At 56.1% G+C, this 18,553-nt stretch overlaps 1 protein-coding gene across 2 annotated transcripts in view; it reads left to right on the top strand.

Moving 5' to 3' along the window:
* Window positions 1-18,553, top strand: part of TRAPPC9 (trafficking protein particle complex subunit 9) — a 562,730-nt gene that overhangs the window by 385,418 nt on the left and 158,759 nt on the right. The window lies entirely within an intron of this gene.

The raw sequence follows: 18,553 nt of genomic DNA, 5'->3' as shown, positions 1-18,553 counted from the left end.
GAGGTGGGCCGGCCAGTGGCCAGGCGGGAGCCCTGGGCGTGTCCCGGGGCAGGGAGGACCCAGAGCCCCTTGCCCCTCAGCCTCTGTGCACACCGGGCGGCCTTAGGTGTATGTGCTCATGAGTGGGATTATGGATGGACTAGTATGTTTTACTTTTAGCCACCACATACTGCAAACATGTAGAAAATAATTTAGAAACCAGCACACCACGTCCTAGAATAAACACTTAGCTCTTTGCTCCAGGTCTGTTTCTCTTTGCTTCTCTGTCTCTCTCCTCTCTTTTAAGAAAATGAAATAGTTTAAGAAATCACTAACTTGCCGTTCTCCATCAACAAAGAAATGCCAGTCCAAACCTGAGTGTGATGCCCTGACATGGGCATCAGACTAAAAATTAAAAAGCACAGCCACCAGTGGCAGCAGGGTGGGAAGCCACTGGGACCCTCGGGCCCCGTTGGTGGGGACATGAACTGGTGCAGTGGCTGTGAAAAACGGGCTTGCACTTTCTTGTAAAACTAAACACACTTCCCCTTCACCCTGCTGCTCCAACCCTACGTTTATTCAAGAAGCATTAAATTATACAGCCACAAAAGACCTGAGCTAGAACATTCCTGGCCAGACAGCACAGGGCTCCCAGGTGTCCATCATGGGAGAATGGATAAGCGCTGGTTGTATCTCCTACCCATGGATCAGCCCGGGGCAAGAACAGGGAGCAGATGACCCACACAGCCTGCAGGCAACCCGCACACAGGTCACGGCTGTCGTGCTGAGGGCCATGCTGTGTGATTCCATTAATGTAAAAGTCCTAGCAAAGCCTAACCAGACAGTCGAGGCCTCCGGAGAGGGCCAGGAAGGGGTTTGATTGGGAAAGGGCTTATGGCAATTTTCTAGGTCACAGTCCTGTGGTTTTAACTCCACGGGAGTTTGGGTCACACAAGGCTACACATTTGTTGAAACTCAGGATATGTTCACATGTGATGTGTGCATTTCACTGTCTGTCAATTTTACATCAAGAGAAAAAGCTGTAAACAGAAGTTGAGCTCCGGTTAATGACAGGCACGCGCAGGCTCTGCATGATAGCAGCAGTGTTTGGAATGCACAAAAACACAGCCGGATTAATGGCCAGGCAGAGGGGCGAGCAGGTGACAAGCGAGGAGCTGCAGCAGGGGTGGGGCTGCACCACCCGGAGCGTCTCCCTGGTCCGTGCTGGGCGGGACCAGGGGCTCGTTTCTCTCAGAGTGACTGCCGATTTTCGTGAGAAAACACTGGGAATGACGAGAGAAGCACGCGTCGCCGATGTCTGCCTCTTCCCCAGCCGCTGCTGTCTTCTTTCCCCTCCCCCTGGGGATAGATTTTGTCGGGGGTGATGGTGCTGGCACGCTCGGACTTGACTCCAGTCACTGTGCACACTCATGCGCACATCCACCACCAAACGCCTCTTTGAGAGTTGTGTCTCTTTACTGACATAAGTGGCCCCATATATACGTGCTTTTAAAGCTTAAAATCAGCTCTACACTTTGGAGCTAATCATAAATCTGATCCCCTCATTTTGGCTGTTATTAATATTTCATTGTGTAAATAGGCCACTTGTTTCATTTCCATGCCAATGCACTGCTGTGGGGCAGTTTCCAGGGCGTTCATATTTAACGTGATTGTTGTCAGTACCGTCCACAGCTGGAAGGCAGGCCCCGCCACCCTCCAGCACGGCCTGGCTGGCCTGGGGGTCAGGCGCGCCAGGTCCAGTGACTCTGGTCTTCCTTTGAGAGGAGCCAGGAAACACGGCCTCCCCAGGCCGGCCCTCCTCCCTGTGTGCAGCGTGCAGGCCTGTGGGGGCTCCAGGACCCTCCCGTGTGTGTGCTGTGGGGCACGTTGGGCCCCCGAGGGCTGTGACATGCCCGATTGGTGTCTGGGTGGCAGCCTGTGCTGCTCCCACAGTTGCGTGGGGATCTGTGTTGCCCCACCCCGGTCTTGCTCTTCCTGTGGGGACGCTTTGATGTAGCCTGGAGTCCCAGAGGACACTGTCTGGCTTTCTGATGGCACCAAATATAAAACACTCCTGAGAAATTGCAGCTGGCCAGGCTTGCTCTGTGTCAGAAGCCTGCCTCGCTCTGGCCATGGGAGGCTGGGTGATATTAACAGCCCCAGTCTCAAATAATTGCAATTTTGTTTTGTGCTCCGGGCTCCTTCATTATTAAGCTTTTTGCTTAAATTCTCATTTCTGAAATCTCCTAACTCACATATTCTTTTATTCTTTCATGAAATATTCATTCAATAAATATTGATACTTGGAGAGCCTGCTGTGTGGCGAGCCCTGCGTCAGGCTCCAGGAGTGACAAGATGAATAAATAAAGACCCCTCCTGGCAGGGGAGCGGCGGCGTGGTGTGACACACAGGGAAGCCGGCCTGGGGCCCTGGCTTTTTTGCCCGACAAGGGCCCCTGGCTGTGATGACTGGGGCAGTGCGTGTGGGCCAAGCAGGGCCAAGCAGAGGGGGCATTTCTCCGGGAGTCGTCTTTGGCACTTTGCTGCTAACCCGGGGAGATGCCACCCGAGTCCCCGTTGTGAGGCTGGAGGCCCAGCATGAGGGAGCCCCTTCCTTCCTTCTCCCAGTTTAGTGGGACGCACAGTTGTTTGGGGCTCCTGGAGCAGCTCAGGTGGAGGAGGTGGAGGTAGTTGTACCTTTCACCTGGGAAGCGTCTCACAGGCCCTGCCTTCGACACGGTCCTCAAACACCCTGGCTTGGCCCCTCTGTGCTCTGTTACTTCGCAGAATCCTGGTTCTCCATTGGCCCCATGGTGGGCACCCCTGCTGCTCCTCAGGTGCCAAAGAAAGGTTCCCTGTACTGGTGGTCACCCCTGCTGTGGGCTGGTAGTGGTCCTGGGATCCCGTGTCACCTCTCTACCAGCGGCACTGGCGGGCGATGCTCTCGCTGCCTGAAGGAAGCAGCAGGTGCGTAGTGCTTTCTTCTGGAGCGTGCGCAGCCTTTTCTCAGAGACCATCTAACAATGAACGTGGGTGAAGCTGCCCTCTCAGGCCTTCGGCGCCCTGGGAAGGCCCCTGGTCCCAGCTGGTGGCGTACCACTCCCTCTGGGAGAGAAAGCTGGGCTCACTTCTCCCAGCACCCGGCCCTGGAGGGAGGGCAGAGTCGCCTGCGGCCTGGGGCAGGGGTGTCGGCAGGGATGGGAGTGTGTTGGGAAGCTGGGGGCGTCTCCCGTGTGAAATCTCATTCAGGCCTCACAGAATCCTCCTGTGGAAGGTTTTGTACTCATTTTCCAGAAAAGCAAACTGAATAAATTGATCAAAGTCACTTAGCGGGAACCCATCTGTCAGCTGCCAAAGGCTGTGCTCCTGCCGGGTCGGCGCTGTGGGGAGGCCACGCTCCCACTAAGCGGGCCTGGCGCAGAGCGGGATGCTCTGGCAGGAGGGGCACGTCCTCCTCCCTCGGCTCTGAGCAGGCTCCATGCGCGGCGTTCGGCGTGGGGAAGCCTCACTTCAGCCTGCAGAAGAGAAGGTTGCCAGAGCAGACAGACGGCTAGCAGTGAAGGTGGGCAGAGCAGACAGACGACTCACAGTGTCCCGTGGCTGGTTCAGCAGGAGCTTCCCCGGTGTCTGCCAGGCACCCAGCCGTGCTGGAAGGGCCCTGAGTGAGCCTTCTGGCTGCTGTGTGGAAGTAGAGCACCCAACAGACCATGGTTGTGTGGAGTGAGAAGTGAAGACGCGTGGGAGGCGCCCGCCCAGGCTGGAGGTTCTGGGAGGGCGGCTCGGGAGACTTCCTGGAGGAAGTGGTGTCAGCAGGGAGAGTGGCTGAGTCCACTTCAGCTTATCAGCAACAGACAGCGATGGCTCCCGGTTCCGCAGGTTGAGTGTCCACGATCCAGGCTGCAGCAGGGTGCGTGTCTGGGGTGGGCCTGGGCGGCTGCTTCTTCCTGCAGATCTTCACTTGGCAGAGGGAGGGGCCTCTGCCTCTTTGTTCTGAAAACTGATCCCGTTCTGGAGAACTCTGCTATATTGACCTGATCACCCCCGCACATCACCGCCTCCTGTGACTGTCACCCCTGGGGTTTGGACTCCAACAGGTGAATTTGTGGGGACCATGTTCAAGAGCACAGTACTCTTCCATTGGCCCTCTTCCCATATGCAAAGTACGTTCACGCCACCCTGGCACACCCCAAAGTCACGGCTCATTCTAGCATCAGCTTATGGCCTCACCCAAACACCCAAGTCACTGAGAGCGAGACTCAAGGTCAAGTCCACGCGGGAGTCTGTGCTTGCTAAATACCACGTGGGACAGGTGTAGGATGTTCCCAATCCGAAAGGGACAACAGGAACTGAGTCACCAGTCCCAGGCAAGTCCAAAACCCAGCAGGGCAAGTGAACATCAACCTTGAGGCTCCACGATTCTCTTCTTTGGCTCGCTCTGCCTTCCAGGCATGCTGGGGTGGGAGTCCCACCTTCTGGACACACTGGGATGATGACCCTACACTTTTGCCAGGCACGGATTTGGGTGGCCCCACCCTGAGGCAGCCCTCTGTCTGTGGTCCCCTGGCTGAGAAGCCTGCACTGGTGGCTCCTCCGGCATGGCTGTGAAGGAGGCTGTCTGTGGTCTCAGTGGAACTCTCGCACCTGTGATGGGACGTGCCGTCCTGGTGCTTCCGAGTTGCCTTGGAGAACAGGTCCTGGCCTCTGTTTCGTGGCTTACTAACCTCATCAGGCGGTCACTTGGCCACACCCTCCATGTTCTCACCTGTGCTGGCTCTTCCATTTCTTTTCTTTCCTTTTTGCCTTGTTCCCCTCCCTCCCTGTCTCCCTTTCTTTTTTTTGAATTGTGAAGTAAAGGTAAACGAAGGAGAGGACACCTGCTGGACCAAGCAGGCGCCCAGAGGAGAGCTGACCGCCGGTTTCGATGTGGAAAGTCAGAATGCTCCAGGGTTTGAGTTCCATTTCCTGACAGACAGTTCCGCCTCGACACCACGTGTCTCCTCTCTGAGTTTGCCACCAGCAGTCAAGAGAAACCAGGCTGCACCTTCCACATTTGGTTTGATATTTCCTCTGCCAAATACCGAGTCACATAGCTCACAAGGTCTACCTTCCAGAAGGTTCCAGTCAGCCAAGGTCTTTGGCACTTGACGAGGATGTCCTTCCTTCTGCTGTCTGACACCACACTCTTCTCTGCTATCTCATCTGGGTTTCCGTTAATGATCTGTTTGGGAGAACGTGATGCGCTCTCCTAGAAGACCCAGCCCCTCCCTGCAGAGTTCCTGCCTCTGGTCCTCACCAGGCTGCCCTTAGCTGCTCAGGGCAGTGCCGGCTTTCCCTCGGAAACCCCTCCCCCAGCCTCTGCCCATGTGCCGTGCAGAGCTGCTTCCGCAGCTTCAGGGGTCTGTCACAGGCACTTCCATTCAGCACCAACGACCTGTGCTAGTCCACCTGGGCTGGGAGTAACAGAAGTTGACTTCTCTGTTGTGGAGGTTAGAAGTCCCAGGTGAAGGTGCCGGCTGGTTTGGTGCATGGTCAAGGCCTGCCCTCTGGCTCGGAGATGGTACCTTCTTGCTTTGTCCTCCATGGTGGAAGGGGCGGGGGTCTTTCTTGGGCTTCTTCTATGAGGATGGCACTAATCCCATTGGAGAGGGCTCAACCCTCGGGATGCATTGATTTTCCAAAGGTCTCCCCACCGCTTGGGGCTGGTGGTTCCAGTGTAGGAATCGGGGGTGGGGTGGGAAATGGGCACACACATTCAGTCCATAGGAGAGCATGGCACATGAGTAGGAGTTAGCCAGGGCTTGAGAGGGCAGCACAGGCAGGAGACATAGCACAGCGTGGAAAGGTGCATGTGCAGTTATGTGTGTGTGTGTGCGTGCATGCAGGTCTGTGCATGTGCAGGTATGGGAGCACGTGTGGGGTGTGTGCAGGTATGGGAGCATGTGTGGGGTGTGTGCAGGTATGGGAGCACGTGTGGGGTGTGCGTGTGTGCAGGTCTGTGCATGTGCAGGTCTGTGACGTGCAGGTATGGGAGCACGTGTGGGCTGTGTGTGTGCAGGTGTATGTGTGTGCAGGCACGCTGTGGCTCAAAGAAAGCGTTGTTCAGAGAGTGAGTGTGTAGGTCTTTTGAAGTTAGAAAATGCTCTCATCACCTTATTTCCTACAGGGACTTTCTTAATCTTTCAATTTGAAAAGTGACAGTTAAACAGGCCGGTGAGAAAGTCCCTGTGGGAATGAGTGACTCACGTCTGCGCCCACAGGGCCCGTGACCCGCTCTGCATCAGCTCTGCGATTGGGGCCATTCGCCCCGTGCTCTTGCGGGGCGACTCGTGGTGCTCGCCAGAACTGACCCGCATTTCCTCGGCCCACCCCGTCCGTCTCAGTGCCACCAGCAGTGCAGCTGTGATTGTTATCCCAGGGTGGTCTCCGTAAGCACCACTTTCACAGGCTCAGACCCTTTGATTCTCACTGGACCTCTGCAGGGGGTGGGCCTTGCACCCTTTGGTCCCAGGAAGCCAGGAGCTGCGGTCACCTGGAGCTAGAAGGCGGCTGCTGGGCACCCGAGGCCACAGAACTGGGCGCTCCTCATCCAAGATGACTGGCAACAGCGGAAGGCTTTTCCGAGAGATGCCATGAACTCAAGAAAAATGGTGTTGCCAGCAGCAAACGTAGTGGAAAATTAAGATATGATAATTATTATGCTTCTTTGGCTTAATTATCCAACCATTAAAATTGAATTTTGTGATAACTCTCACTTAGGCATAAATCTCTTTATGACTTATGGGAATGCACGTATCTCACTCCATGCTTCGGGATCCCTGGTTTTGTGCCCCCCACGGTGGTGGTGGAGAGACCGAGATTTCGGCAGCAGGCCTGGCAGTGTGTGCGTGCACTGTCACTTTGGAGAGACTGAGTGCCGGGGGTCTGAGTCAGTCCCGGGCACCGCAGCCGGGCCTAGGAGGGGCCTCAGAGGTGATTCCACAGCTGGGGGCCCCGCGGCTGTGGTTTCTGGGGGTCCTTGCCCCACACTCGAGAACCGGCTGCACCCTCAGTATCTCTGCTTCTCCCTTTGTTCTTTCAAGCGATCCCCAGAGCCTCGTCAGGGATCCAGGGGCCCATAATCCTTCTCCTCCCTCACTTACGACATTTTACATTTCTGCATCCCTCGGCCCAGGCTTCCCTTCTGCCGGCTCTCTGAGTTTTCTCGTAGACTTTTTGGGGGTTTCCCGTGTCTCCTGCGGTTTTACTGGAAAGGAAAGTGGGAGAGTCCTTCAGGAAACAAGGGGAGACCATCTTGGGCTGGTGCGGAGGTGCAGCTGGTGAAGCTGCCACCTGCAGTGCCCACATCCCACATGGGCACCGGTTCCAGTCCTGGCTGCACCCTGCTAATGCACCTGGGAAAGCAGCAGAAGGTGGCCCAGGTATTTGGGCCCCTGCACCCAGTGGGAGACCTGGATGAAGCTCCTGGCTCCTGGTTTAGCCTGGCCCAGTCCTGGCCATTGGGGCCATTTGGATAGTGAGCTGGGGGATGGAAGATCTCTATTTCTCTCTCTCTCTCTCTCTCTCTCTCTCTCTCACAATGGCTTTCAAATAAATAAATAAATTTCTTATAAAAGGAAGCATCTTGATGTGGTCTGGCCTTGTCTGGTTGTGGGGAAAACCGAGGCTCCCTTTCAGTTGGCAAGCACTTGTCACAGGGTCCTTAAACCCCAAGGCTCCCAATCCCCTTCCCGGAGCTGGCCCTGCACCCTAGACTGTCCCCCTGCTCATTAGCAGTTCTTAAAGCTTTCCTGGTGGAAGCCCAGATGGCCTGGGATCAATAGGTGCCTCACGATGATTAATAGGCAGAAAGGAGAGATGGCAGAGCTCAGCCGAGAGAACCAATTTGATTAGCCAGGTTCAATACTGTGGAAGGCGCGGGGGTTTGCTGACCCAGGAGAAATTCTTTCCTTTCTGTGAGCAAAGAAAAATACGACGACTTGCTTGGGTCTTTGTAGTCTGTGCAGCTTTTCGTTCCTCCGAGATCGTAGGCGTGAGAGGGGCTCCTGCAGCAGGGGCATGCCTAGCCTGAAGGTTGGGAGGCACCCAAGGGCTGGCCCCTGCCTCCCACCTGTAGGCCCACTTGTCCGCTCTTTGGCTCCTTTCCAAGCCATAAGCTGGCTCACTTGTCTTAGGCAGCTCATCTGGCCTTGTTAAGCTCCCAAGGGCTTTGAACCAAATGGGGATGATAAGCCCCATGGGTGTGCTCAGTGGCAGACGTAACCCATGTCGAGTGCTCGCCCCTGGGCTGTGCCCTCACGGAGGCCCGTGCAGGCGCGACGGCTGGAGCACAGCACAGCCTGCGAGGAGGGTGCTCTTCTGCACACATGTGGCTGCTGGTGGCCTCACTGCCTGGCTGCTCAGTGCCATCGAAGTGCAGGCAGGAAGTCTTCTCTCTGGCAGTGTGGGAAGCCACAGAACCACTCCCCAGGGAGCCCTTCCTGTGGAGAGTCAGGTGGTATCATCGTGTGGGTAGCTGAACACGTGGAAGGTGGCTGGGAGCAGAGCTGCGGGCCCAGCACGGTCCCACAGCTGGGCCCCTGTGTAAGGGGGTGTGAAGGTGCCACGTGGCTGGGTGTGCTGCAGGAGGAATCACAGGCAGACCGAAGGCCCTCCGGGCACACTGGGAAGCCGAAGCAGAGAGCAGAAGTGTGACCTACAGAGGCCCTGCTTCTCTAAGGTGTGTGTAGTGCGGGCAGCGGCTGTAGAACTGCACCCGGTCAAACCTGTTTGCTTCCTTCACACGCTGCCTCCAGCTTGCCGTGCCTCTCCTCTTCCCTCCCTCCCTTCTTCAAGATTGATTGATTGATTTGAAAGGCAGAGTTACATTTAGAGAGAGAGAGGGAGAGATCTTCCATCTGTTGGTTCACTCCTCAAACGGCTGCAAAGACTAGGGCTGGGCCAGGCCCGGGAGCTTCATCCAGGTCTCCCACATGAGTGCAGGGCCCCAAGGACCTGGGCCAGCTTCTTATTTCCTAGGTGCATTTGCAGGGAGCTTGTTCGTAAGTGGAGCAGCTGTGCCTTGAGTAGCACCTGTATGGGATGCTGGCATTGCGTGTTGTGGCTTAACCCACTGTGCCATGATTGGGTTTTTCTGTCTTGCCTCTCTGCTGTTGTGGCTCAAGGCTCTTACTCTTTGCTGCGTCTTGTAATTGCCTGGGGATCTTTCCAAAATGTGATGGCCCACTTTCATCCCTGACAGCACTGAGATTTCACTGGTAGTGTGCAACTTGGGCCACAGGTTGTGTAACACTCCACGTTGATGCACGTGCAGCAACGCATGGCACAGCCATGCCACACGCAGCTGCTCGTGCCCTCTGAGGCAGCAGTTGTGTCCTGTGCCCTTCCCTGCCTCGGCCACCTGTCCAGCACCTCAGCACCCGAGCCACGGGGCGGCGGAGGGCAGCCTGGTGTGCACACGCGAGCTTCTGTTGTGCACCCTGGTCTCCAGACCTTGTACAGAGATCTCAGGTGCACACAGAAGGTGCCGCGATGGTGTCACGGACTCCAGGTTCCCGGTATGCAGCTCCTGCCTGTCCATCCTCCTCTACCCTCTTCCCAGTTCCTGTGTTGTTTTGAAGCAGAGCCAAGATTTCATTTTATTTCATCTGTAACTATTTGAATATTTAATGCTGGAACTCATTTTTAAAAAACCACAAAACCATGTTATCTCCTAAAACCAACAGTTCCTCACTATCAGCAACAATCCAGCCAGTGTTCCAGTTGCCAAACATCTAGATGTTTGTTATCTCTTATAACGTTCGTTTGAATCAGGATTCCAGGCACTGTCACATTGCAAATCCTTTTTTAATGGGCAGGGTTTGGCTCGTCTCTCTTTCTCTCATAGGTTTTTCATGGAACAAACCGGGTCCTCTGCCCTGGGGATTTGCCATTTCGTGCCCGTGGTGGCATTTGCTTTTTCTCTGACTTCTTTCTTTTCTCTTATTCCATATTACATTAGCAGTAGGATCCAGAGGCTTGAGAACACTTGGTGACTGTTCGTGCCAGGCTCCATCAGGGATGCCCCGTGAGTCTCCCTTGCGAGGGACAGGGGCTTGCTTTACGCTGCCGGGATGGAGCCGTTGGATTGGATCGCTCCCCTTCCCTAGCCCCACATGCCTAGCATGGAGTCCTTATGCCACGTGCACGCACGTTCCTCCCCAGAGCCCGTGGCAACATTCAGAAATCCTTTAACTCTTCCCTGCCTCGGCTGAAAACAGAACACAAAGGCGTTTTTCCATCTGAGGCTTGGAAACGGTCAGAGTGAGATGCAGGGGCATTGCCTGCATGCTGTCAGCACTAAATCCTCACCCTCCTCGGGTGACGTGGGCTCCTCAGCTGCCCGGGGAGAGAAACCTGGCCCAGCCGGACCTGGAAACCTCGAATAACCTCTAGGGGCTGAGGCAGCCCTGAGCCCACGAGGGTGGCCCTGGGTCGTGGCAGGGCCTGCTGGCTTCAGCTGCCGAGGGAGCAACAGGGACCACACACCCTCCATGGGACCTGTGTCGGGGCTGGGACAGGGCAGGGCATGCTGGGCCCAGGGGGTCTGGGGCCTGGGGCGTGAGGTAGCTTGGGCAGCATCTCTGTGTGCCACGCCTCGGGCCAGCTCCTCCAGGCACTGGAGCCTGCAGCATTTTGTGTTTTTGTGTGAGGTTCGTCCTTGATGGGTTCAGAACTGCTCAGTCACAGCTGGGTTAGTTCCTTTGCCAGATTCTTACCCCGAGCAGCCTGTCTCAGGGACCCCGTGTCCCTCGCCTGCACAGCCTGCCCCACACTGCTCCCCTTAGATGAGCACACGTGTTCAAGGGCTAGGGTACGGAGGCCGCTCCCTGGAAGTGTGAGGGGCCGGCCCCTTCTGCATGTGTTGTGGTCGGCAGTGAGAAGCATCTGCCCCAACGGTACGCTGACCACCCACTGCTAGCTGTCAGAGTGGCGGAGCCTCTGGATTTAACTGGGCTAGGCGTAATCTCTCTCTCTCTCTCTCTTTAGAAAACTTTTATTTAATAAATATAAATTTGGAAAGTACAACTTTTCCCTCCATAACCACCCTCCTACCCGCAAAGCATCCCATCTCCTAATCCCTCTCCCATCCCATTCTTCATTAAGATTCATTTTTAATTATCTTTATATACAGATCAATTTAGTATATACTAAGTAAAGATTTCAACAGACTCCACCCACACAGTCACACAAAGTATAAAGTACTGTTTGAAGACTAGTTTTACTGTTAATTCTCATAGTACGACACATTAAGGACAGAGATCCTACATGGGGAGTAAGTGCACAGTGACTCCCGTTGTTGATTTAACAATTGACACTCTTGTTTATGACGTCAGTAATCTCCCTAGGCTCTAGTCATGAGCCTCCAAGGCTGTGGAAACCTTTTGAGTTCGCTGACTCCAATCTTACTCCGACAGGGTCATAGTCAAAGAGGAAGTTCTCTCCTCCCTTCAGAGAAAGGTACCTCCTTCTTTGACGGCCCGTTCTTTCTGCTGGGGTCTCACAGAGATCTTTCATTGAGGTCATTTTTGCTGGGCGTCGTCTTGTCAGTGAGTTGTAGAGCTGTGAGTTGTGCTTGCTCTCTTGGCAGCCACACGGTTTGGGTCACACTGTGTGGTCTGCCCCCTTGAGGATGAGCAGGAGTTTTCAGCGTTGATGACCTCCAACATTTCAGGGTTTTTTTTTTTCCTTTTGTTGATTGTGCTTTTGGTGTCTAATCCATGGAGATTTTTGTATAATCCAAGATCACAAATATTTTCTCCTAACTTTTCTTTCACAAATTGTAGTTTTATTTTCTTAAAAATGCTTATTTTCATCTACTTAAAAGGCAGAGTGAGGTGGGTTGAGAGCTATCTTCCATCCACTGGTTTGCTCTCCAGATACCTGCAACAGCCAGGGCTGGGCCAGGTCAAGGGCAGGGACCAGCAAACCCATCTGGGCCTCCTGCATGGGTGGCAGGGACCCAAGTCCTTGAACCGTCACCTGCTGCCTCCCGGGATGCTTTGTTAGGAAGCCGGATTGGAAGCAGAGCAGCAGGGACTTGAACTGGGCGCTCTGACGTGGGCTGCAGGTATCCCAGGAGGCAGCGTAACCCACTGCACCACAGGCTCAGCCCCGTTTCATAGCTGCAGGTCTGGCTCCCGGGGCCTTCTGCCTCTGCCCTCACTCTGGCCCATGTGTTTTGGCCTCTCCTTCCAACCCCGAATGGGCGCTGCTTTCCCGCCTCCCACACTGTGCGTCTGTTCCCTTGGATTTGGACCCCCCTGTGGCCTGGAGCAGGAGCAGAGAAATACGGATGAGGCTGCTCATCAGAGTCTGCTCTGTGGCAACGTCTGAGGCTGGCCCGGCTGGTCCCTGCGGCCAGGCTGGTGGGCTTGCAGGGCAGGAGCCGGTCTGGGGACTTGCTTGCGGGAAGGAAGTCCTCAAGGGTGGGGGAGGGGAGCATCCTGTCCTCTTCCAGCCGACTGTCAGTGGCCCAGAAAGATCACCCTTTCATTCCCGAGATATTGGCTCACCCAACATTTTTCACACAGTGAGAAAAATACTTGAGCATTGAAAACGAGGTAGGAGCGCAGGTGGCAAGGCAGCACCGGGAGCGAAGAGCTCGCCTGCCTGTTAGAGCTGTTGGCACCAAGACCTGGGCAAAATGAGGCCGATGGGATGCAGTCCTTTAGTTTGTATTCATTCAGAAAGTCCCCTTGAAGTCACGTTAACCCAGAAGACCCATCAGCCACTGGTACCTGCCCCAGGTAGATCCAGTGAAATGAGGTGGGTCAGAGGGGTGTCTTGTCTTCCAGCGCTGGAGGAAGGGCGGCCTATGCACGGATGGCTTCCTGCGCTGCCCACTGCTGATGCATGTTTGTGCACGTCCTCTGGTAGGGCCTTCAGCATGAGCAGCAGGTCTCCAGGTCCATCAGGCCCTCCCTGGGAACCTTGTACCACCCCACTTGCCCGCTGAGAAAACTGAGGCACAGCCAGATTGAGGGACTTGGCCCAGGCAGCCCTGCTGGCCATGTCTGTGCTAGGATTTGAACGGAGGCTGTGAGACGCCCACTCCAGGGAGCTCTGTTGCACTTGGCTTGCTTGCTGAGTCCAAAGTCCTTGCTGGGAGCTGGCTGTGTGTTGGGCACTGGAAAGGGGGAAAGAGAGAGACATTGATGGGACCTTGGGGCGCCACGGGAGGGAAAGGCTGCACAGAAGGTAAGCCCAGGGCACAGCGGGTGCTAGGACAGGGCCTGCCAGTCACTCTGGGTAGCAGGGACCATGGGGGGTGTCCTGTCTCCTTCCCGAAGTCATAAAGCAGGGGCACAGGCACAGGCCATCTTTTCGGTGGCTTCACTCAGCAACCAGTGTGGGAGTGACTGTGTGAGACGTGCACAGTAGGTTTGTTGTGTGCATGCGGGTATCTGGAGAGGGGTTCACACACACGTATGTGACAATAAATGAATGCTCTCACTGTCCTTGGACTGTTTCTGTCCTACTCACTGGATTTTTCTGCAGGCCAGCTGCAAAGATATTCTCCCCATTTAAAAAATAGTAGAAAGGCCATGAACTTGAGGGCTCCAGAGACGTTGGGGTCGCCTCCCCACTACATTTGGACCCCGTACAGTCCCGGGTGAGCCCTCTGGCCTTTCTGAGCATCAGTGTTGACACCTGTGCCTCCCCAGGCCTGAGCGTGAGGATGGCTGGGCAGACAGCTCTTGGGCGCCTGGCGTGTCCCTGAAGTGTCTGGGGACTGACGGACACCCAGGGGCTGCTCCTCTTCCCTCTGAGGACGTGGGCCACTCTAGTGTCAGTGACGCCGTTCTGCAGAGGAGAGGCCACGCCTCTCGAAGATGAGGTTTGCAGAGACACCACAGCTCAGGGACGGTGACTTGGAGAAGGCGTGTGGTGGCGGTGTGCCAGCAGCACGGTTCCACTGCCTGGCCGGCTCAGCCTGTTGTCCTCCTGGCCTTGTCCTTCCCACCCCCACCCGCCCATTCCAGGTGGTCTTAGAGATGCCTGAGATGCAAGGAAGATGGGGACGGGCTGAGCATCCCACGTTGGGGAATGCTGCTGTGAGGCTGAGCGGGGGCCCGGGATGCTGGGTGGGCAGCACAGGCGGCTGTGCAGAGGGGCAACAGCTGCACGGTTCTCAGTTTACCTAACAGCCGGGCACAGGCAGGCATGTGTGTGCATTTGAAGAGCCACAGACTGTGCACATGCCAGCGCTTCTTCATCACCCTGTTCCCAGCTGCTGCTGCACAGCTGAAGGGATGGACAGAGCCGGGTGACACAGCCAAGAGTGCCCCCCGTCTGTGTCTGGGGTCCTCTTCCTGCACCCCAGCTGTGTCCAGTTATCTCCCCACACAGTAGGGCCCCTTTGGGCCTCCCCGCCATGCAGGCAGGGGCTCCTCTGTCCATGTGTCCAGTGCACCCCGTGCTGTAGCTTGCTCTTTGTTGGGGTATCCATCTCTCTGCTGGAAGCCACCTGTGCCAGCGGCCCTGTCTACACCATGGCTCTGTCTTGACCCCTACCTACTGCCTGGCACAGCTGGCACTGAATGGAATTGAATCCTAATCTGGACGATGCATTTTATGAAGAGTTCTCTGCAGGAACAAATGACTGCCAGCAGCACAGATACCTTTCTCCTTCGTGTCTGCTCACAGCTCACCTTCCCTGGTGGGTCTTAGCCGCACAGCCCCTGGGCTTTGTGCCTTGACCCCTGAGATATTCTGGCTGTGAGGTAGAGGGAAAAGGAGGGGCAGGCACCATGTGGGCCTCCCAAGCACCCGCCTGGAAGTGGCTCCTGGCCCGCCTGGAGGTCCCGGGGCAGCCTGAAGTCGGGGAGGCGAGGTTGGCTGATCCTGTAGGGGTACACACCGAGGCTGGGACAGTGACACAGTCGACCACGCTTCCTGTGAGTATGAAGGGAAACTGCTGCTTCTCAGTGTTTAGTCTTCATCTTAGTATTTTGCCCTCTGCTTTTAGTTTTTATTTTTAAAATTTATTTTATTTAGAGACAGGGAAAGAGAGACAGTGAGACAGCGAGACAGACAGCGAGACACAGAGTGAGCGAGCGAGACAGCGAGATGGGGAGAGAGAGAGAGAGAGAGAGAATCTTCCATCTGCTGGTTCACTCCTCAAATGCCTACAACAGCTGAGTCTGGGAGCTGAAGCCAGCACCCGCCACTCAATCCGGGTTTCCCGCATGGGTGTCAGGGACACAACGACTTGAGCCAGCACGTGATGCCTGCCAGGGTGGACGCCATCAAGAAGTTAGAATGGGGAGCAGAGCCAGGTCTAGGATGCAGGCAGGCACTCCAGGAATCCCAAGCGGTGTCTTAACCCATGTCAAATGACCGCCCCACTCTTATGTCCTCTTTAACCACGTGTGCTTGTTTCTTATCCCACATGAATATGGCTTCCTAGAGCTGATTCAGTGTCCTTTCGTTCTTTCCTGCACTGGAACGTGTTGTGTCGGGGTAGACGGTCACTAGAAATAATCTTTTTGACCTGTGTATGGCATGACTGCAGACGTGTGCTTCGTGTCAGTGAAGGGGTTTATCACCCCCATGAGACTCAAGCTCCCTTGGCAGCACACACAGCCCGGTCTGCTCTCACAAAGCGTTTGTTACAGTGGGATCAGAAAGGGACCCCCATGGTTGACACCCAAGATGCACCAGGCTCAACTTCATTTGTAACCTGAAAACCCAGTGAGAACCATGCCTGTTTACCAACAGACTGAGAACAAGTGGAAAACAAAAACACGTTGCTGTCAGCAGGACCAAGCTTGGGCCTGTGTGTCTCCCCCAGCTGTGGGAGCCAGTGTGCCTGGTGGGAGCAGGTAGCAGGACCGACAAGCGCGTTGGACAAAGTCCTGGACATGGGGTGGGAGCCTCTTGTCCCTGTCAGCCGGAGGAGTAGACAGACCCTGCCCCTCCCCTGTCTCCCACCCCTTGGGCCCTCCTTCTTCCCCATCTTCTACACTCAGGCCCCAGGAAGCCAGTCGTTCACACTTGAGTGCAGCCCCTGGTATCTGATCTCTTTGCTCTAGGGCTGTGCAACATGGCCTCATCTGCATCCAGCTCCCCTCAGAGTGAGACCCCCCCACACACACCAGGGACCGGATCTGTTCTGTCCTTGAACCCTCTCCTCGAATGCTGTGGCTGGCAGGGAGGAGTGGCTTCCGAGGACATGGGCAGGACAGCGCTCCCTTCCTGGAAACGTCCCACAGAGGGTTTTTGATCTCCATTATCAGGAGGTGTTGAGGACGTCTCTCCCCTGCAGAGAAGCCCAGTGCCGTGCTGGAAGGTGCTGTCGTGTGTGCTGGGCGGGCTGTAGGGCTTGCATGTGCTTGGATATGGGCGACTGAGTAAAGCGGATTCCTTTTCTTCCTTGTCCTCCTCGTGGACCGACCCTGAGCTCATCACTCAGCCACTCCCTGTTAGACAGGAAGCACGTTCCCCTGTGCGAGTCTCCTGTTTTTAAGAAGAGGTCGCGTTGTTTGCACCAGTGCTGCTTGTGCTTTGGGGGCTGCCTCTGGGACAGGGAAGCAGAGGTTAGGGAGGGTGGGAGCTCACGGCCCCTTGGGGTCAGTGGGGCACGCTGGGGACACAGGCTGAGCTGCCTTGCCTTGGCAACCTTCTTCCTTCCTGACGCAGGGTCTGGCTGTTGGAAGCCTCTGGGCACATCACTTCCTGCTCAGTGTGCTCTCAGGGCCGCTGTGGCTGTGGCTTGGCAGCTCTGCCCAAGGCTACCGCTCCGTCCACCAAGGGGAAGGCTGCACAGATTCCAGTCCATTTGCAGGAGGCCAGGGGTGCTCTGGGGGCCCTGGGGAGCTGCTGTGACACCCAGAGCACTCAGCCTGGGGAAAACAGGCACGAGTTCAAGGGCGGCCATGTCCCTCTGGGGGCAGAACAGGGCCCCTGCGTTGTGGGTTACATGGGGCACATTCCAGAATGTTCAAGAATGTTCCGAGTCTTTGTTTCCATGGGCCACCACTCATTTCTGAACGCAGGAACATGCGAGGCCTCGTGCTGAGGGCAGGAGTGTGCCAATGAACAAGCTGTTTCCTCGTGGTGAGAAGCAGTGGCCAAGGGTGGCAGGCAGCAGCCACCCCAGGGGCCTCCCGGAGGAGGAGACCAAGGCAAGCCTAGGGCAGGGGTGCTGGGACCGCTGTCCTGTCCTGCAGCCAGCCAGCAGCACTGTGCTCACATGGCTGTGCTGACCGCACTGGGTCTCAGCTGGTGGTGGCCGTGTTCAGTGTCTTCAGGAAATTGAACATCCAGCCTCCATTGGATGATTTTCCTCCAGTTTGCTGAGTGTTTGCAGCTACAGTCTTGCCCTGTGCCCCTTCCCCTCCATATTTTGTCTAGTAATGTTTCCTTGAGTGATGATCCCTGCCTTGTCTTGGGGCTGCAGTCCTGAGTTCTCGTGGCTTGTGGTTCTGGAAGCACCCTTTGCGCCCGTCACAGCTTGGTTTCGTGGCAACAGGCCTTGCCATCCTCCAGCCCAGGCCCGTGGTTTACTATGGGACTCCCACGGCTCACAGAAGGCAGAGCGGCTTCTTGAAGGTCTGCAGGGGGAATAGCCCGGGCTAGACCCTGGCCTGCGGAGGCCCAGGTCACAGCCGTTTTCTTCTCGGCCAGTTGAGGGGGGCTTCTCTGTGAGGACTGAGCTCCACGCACCCTGTGTCTCCCTCGGCCGTCAGCCTGCGGGAGCCCTGCTTGTTCTGCCAGGCCCACGGCAGGCGCCTGTCAGCACAGAGCCCTCCTCGACCTCCTGCACGGTCCTTCCTTCTCTGTCCTGTAGCTGGTTCCCACCCACCCTGCCCCATGACGGCTGCTCATCTGTGCCATCACCGTGTGTCAACGGGTGTTGTGCCTAAGTAGATGCCTTCTGCACTTTCTCTGTCCACAGTGGCCTGTGGCTGCCATGTGTGTGGGTAGTGGGAGGCGGGCTAATGCCCCTCCCCAGGACAGAGGCCTCCCACCACCAGAACCTGAGTGTGTGGCACCATAATATGGCAAAGAGGGAACTTTAAATTGGGGGTGTGCCTTAGGTCAGCCAGGTGGGTCCCTGTGGTCACTAGGCCCTTGGAAGGGGAAGGGGAGGTTGGAGGGTGCGGGGGTGTGAGCCAAGGACCGTGGATAGCCCTGGAAGCTGAAGAGCTCCCCTGGAGACAACCCTGAAGGTCTCTGACCTCTGGAACTGTGCAGTCTGAAGGGGCTGAGCTTGTGGTCACCTGTTAAGGCCACAATCGAGAGTGGCACAGCACAGAGGAGAGGGGGCACGTGCACCCCGGAGCCCTGGCCCCTCAGCCTCTCTTTCTGTTTCCCAGACACGGGTCCTGGTGCCTTCTCCTTTGCAGACTGCGGGGCCTAAGGCTGCACTGTGGCCACGTCACTGTGCCGTGCCGGGTTTGGGGCCTCAGGCCTTCAACCGCTTTCTCCTGTGTCCAGAGACCTTAAGGATCATCTTCCTTCGGTGGCCTTGGTTCTATGTGGTCTGCATTCCCCATCTCTGAGAGCTCTGTTAAGGAGTTAGCTCTGGAGGA

The sequence above is a fragment of the Oryctolagus cuniculus genome, chromosome 6, assembly GCF_964237555.1.
Source record: "Oryctolagus cuniculus chromosome 6, mOryCun1.1, whole genome shotgun sequence".
Lineage (NCBI taxonomy): Eukaryota > Metazoa > Chordata > Mammalia > Lagomorpha > Leporidae > Oryctolagus > Oryctolagus cuniculus.
The sequence above is the reverse complement of the archived record's forward strand: the minus strand, read 5'-3'. Positions and strand labels throughout refer to the sequence as shown.